This window comes from Myotis davidii, unplaced genomic scaffold (assembly GCF_000327345.1).
Source record: "Myotis davidii unplaced genomic scaffold, ASM32734v1 scaffold399, whole genome shotgun sequence".
Classification (NCBI taxonomy): domain Eukaryota; kingdom Metazoa; phylum Chordata; class Mammalia; order Chiroptera; family Vespertilionidae; genus Myotis; species Myotis davidii.
In genome coordinates, this window is record NW_006292094.1 from 5,050,956 (window position 1) to 5,054,656 (window position 3,701).

The following is a 3,701-nucleotide window of genomic DNA, read 5'->3' on the forward strand; positions in this document are numbered from 1 at the left end:
CCTCAACCTTTCTGCGGGCCTGGGCGCGTGTGGACTGTTTAGCTTGTGATGATACTCGGGGATGCCGGCTAAGCATCATGCTTTTAAAATGCTTAAGTCTTTACAGTGTGTTTTTATGGCATCTTGTACTTTTTAAATTGTGGTAAAATACACAGCGTAACACCTGCCATCTTAACCACGTTTAACTCTAGGTTTAGTAGTATTAGGTACACCCACTCGGTTGTGGAACAGCCGCGCAGACCTTTTCCATCCTGCAAATATGAAACTCCTACCCCCTTGAAATGCCCCTTTTCCCCTCCCCCTGGCAGCCACCCTCTGCCTTCTATGTGTAGGGTTTGACTGTTCTCGGTAGTTCTTGGAAGGACAGCACTTGTCCTTTTGTCTGGCTGGCTCACTCAGCAAAAGTCCTCGAGGTTCACCCTTGTCATAGCACCAATCAGTTTCCTTCCCTCAAAGGTGGACTGTATCCCACTGCATGTATATGTCACATTTTGTTTATCCGTTCGTCGGCGGTCAGAATGGCACTTTTATTTGTTTATTAAGAGAAAGTTTATTTAGAAAGTCACAGAGGTAGAAGAAGTGAGCCATAGAAGAAATGGGCTCAGGAAAGAAGGTACAGAGGCAAAAGAGGGGCTCTTAGAGCTTAGGAGAGGGAGGGAGGGAGGGAGGGAGAGAGAGAGAGAGAGAGAGAGAGAGAACACCCTGGCGGAGGGGTGGGGAAACGGGTGCTCCACAGGGAGAACCTTGCCCAGAGTCTCACGTGTAAATGCATAAATAAATGCGTCGAATGATAAAGGAAACTTTATAATTTATTAGGGTTGTCAGCAAATTGAAAGAACAAACTGTGAGGCAGTAACGTCCGCATTTCTCTTGGAATGCTCAGTTACATATTTCACACCTAGAGGCTCACTGTCCTGTCCCCAGACTTCGGGTTTTCCTGTCACCTAGTTCGAGGGATGCTTCTGTGCACGGCCCGCCGACTTCATCCCTAAGGACACCACGATCAGTTACCCTCCATCAAGGATCCCTACAAGTAGAACTTTCTGGAAACAGCTCCATCTCTGCTTAAGATGGCCACTCAGCCTGTGCCGCTTGCCGTGCCATCCGCCCTCTGGGATCAGGAACCATCTCCCCTCTCGCCAGCCGGGAGGACACCACACAGAGTCCAGGGATGGCGCGCCTCACCCATAGATTTCTCAACGGCGAGCAGGTCACCCTGACAAGTAACTCCCTGTGGATTCTTCCTCCCGTCCTGCCCGGGACGTGCGGCACGCCCGCCTCGCTGAATGTAGGCCACCGAGGGGTTGGAGCTCCTACCGGCCAAGCCATCTGCCGGGGGCCCTGCCCGTGCCCGGCTGCCTCTGGGCGCCGCTCATACCTGTAAATCCGGCCCAAGGCGGTGGCGTCATCCACCTGGTTTCCCACCGATGGAAATTGGCAGCATTTGACTTCCTTTTGGAGTGGAAGCTATTTCCTCCAAGGTCAACCTTGCTCTTTAGCCCTGGGGCGTGCTGGGATCTGACCCAGCTCAGGGGCTGAAGGCCACAGGGTGGAGCCTGCAAGAGGGTCCCTCAGGCGAGTGTTCAGAAGGGGGCTGCTACACCGGGTGCCAGGTGATCATGTGCATGAGTGCACCCAGACGGGGTGCCTGCGGACCCTCTAGCCTCGCTGTCCTCTGGAAAAGGGGGAGACACGTCCTCACGGACAGGGTCCCCAGGAGGCTGCAGCGGCGCCCTGGGCACCTAAGCATGTTCCTCTTGCCTGATGCTTCCCCACAGCCACTTGTCCAGCAAGACCTGATGAGACAGAGCCTGCGGAGGGGGTAGGGGAGCTACAGATGGGGAGCAGCGGTGGGCTGGGGGCACCGGGAGAACCCAGCTGGTCCCTGGTCCCTAATGGATTGAGCCCAGGCAGCACAGGTCCATTTCGCCAGGGTGAGAGGTCCCCACTAGAGGGCACCCGGGAGGGAGGAGTGTCTTCCACCAGGTCCTGCCCGAATCCTGCCCAAGCCCCAGTCACTTCTTTCTCCCAACCCTCCCCCCCACCTCCCTCCTCTGGGCCCCCGCCCCTCCTTCCTTACTCTCAGGGCCTCCCTTCCCCTGGGCAGCTTCACACGCTCTACAAAGGCTCCGCTGTCCCCGCCCCACCCCCACAAGCCTGTCAATCTCTCCTGCTCACATTCCCCCTGATCTTGCCTTCCGCAGCTGGGTCACCTTGGCCTGGTCACTTAACCTCCGCGTTTGGGAAGATTCTTTCCCGGGGCGTCACGGGGGCTTTCACCCGAGAGCCTGGGTGCGACCCCCCTTTTGCTTTCTCTTTCCTCTTCCCTCTCCTTTCCCAAATGCACTTTCTTAACCCCACACCCTCCTCCCTTCCTTCCTGCTGGCTCCAGCTGGGCTGCCCACAGCCCTCGGGGCTCCCAGCACCCCAACAGTGGCCTGGGGGCAGGGCTGCAGGCCTCGGGGGCTGGCACCCCATCCAGGCCTGTCCTCGTGGCCAGCTGGCCGCAGAGGCTCCTGAGGCTCGCTCGGGCCACGTGGACTCGGAGGCCAGGTGACCTGCGTCCTGTCCTGCTGAGTGTGCTGTCCCGGAGCCTCACCTGGAGTGACCCTGGCCCCGGGGACAGGACAGGCGGACGGGACGGGACGGGCAGGGCTTGGGGCTGGCTGGCCCCATTTGTCAGAAACACAAGCCTTCCCGGCCAGGCCAGGCCAGGCCACTAGCCTAAGGAGCCGCAGGTGGAGACCTTCCCACCCTGGCTCCCCACCCCAGGGAGTCGTGCCTTCTCCCAGGGGGGGCTGAGGAAAAGGGGACCCCATGCCAGACCCCTTTGTTGAGCACCTGAGCGGCGGGGGCCCATGCACCGCAGGGAGTTCTTGGTGACTGCGTGGCACCGAACAAGAAACGGTCAGAACAAGAAACGGTCAGAGCTTGACCCCGTCCGACTCCCAGCCCCCAGCCCCGTCTCCCCACCGGCTTCTTCCTAGAAAGTGTGAACTGTTTCCAATACACGGAGAAGCCCTGAGGGAACAGAACCACCTCCAGGCCCGGGAATCTTTTCACCGAGCCTCCTCGCTTCGGCCTCTCAAATAGAGGCCATGCTGTGGGCGCCGGGACCCTCACCCGCCGCGCTCTCCCTGAGCCCCTGCCACCGCCCCCAGCCCTGCGCCGGGCACGCGTGTCCTGTGTGTGCTTTCACATCCTGCCCCGGTGTCATGTCCCCACAGTCGCCGCCACCCCCTCAGTGCACAGCCCCATCCGGCTGCCGGCCAGCAGCCGTCAACCCAACCAGCACACAGGAGGCTCACTGTGTCCCCCCAGCTGCTACCTGCCCCCAGAATCACCACCCTGACTGCTGTCACCAGACGGGAGCTTTGCCTGGGACCGGGGCCTGAGCCAGAGCGAGGGTGTGCGCCTCTGGGCTCAGGTTCATCCAGGGACCAGAGACCAGCCCTGCTCTTCCTGACGCCGCCTGAATTCCACCGCATTCCTCTGCCCGCCCCTGCCCGCCCCGGCCTGCCCTGCCCCGGTGTCCGGTGGCTTCATCCCGGGGTGTCCTTACACTTCACAGCCTGCACGTGGGTGCGCGGCGCTTTCTCCCCCGGGACCTCGCTGAGACTGATCAGAGCAGCCACCTGGGCCGTCCGGGCAGGTCACCCGTCAGGGGCCAGGGGCCCAGGGGCCATACTGTCAGGGCCACA

At 60.3% G+C, this 3,701-nt stretch overlaps 1 long non-coding RNA gene across 2 annotated transcripts; it reads right to left on the reverse strand.

Annotated features, from left to right (window-relative positions):
* Positions 1-791: 791 nt before the first annotated feature.
* On the reverse strand, positions 792-3,672 carry LOC107183366. Of its 2 annotated transcripts, XR_001514152.1 has the most exons (3): positions 3,563-3,672; positions 1,379-1,796; positions 792-988 (listed from the first exon to the last, which is right to left on the reverse strand). It is a non-coding gene; the product is annotated as an uncharacterized LOC107183366 (long non-coding RNA). The 2 variants fall into 2 exon arrangements; XR_001514151.1 differs by lacking the exon at positions 3,563-3,672 and having other exon boundaries at positions 1,379-2,029.
* Positions 3,673-3,701: the final 29 nt, after the last annotated feature.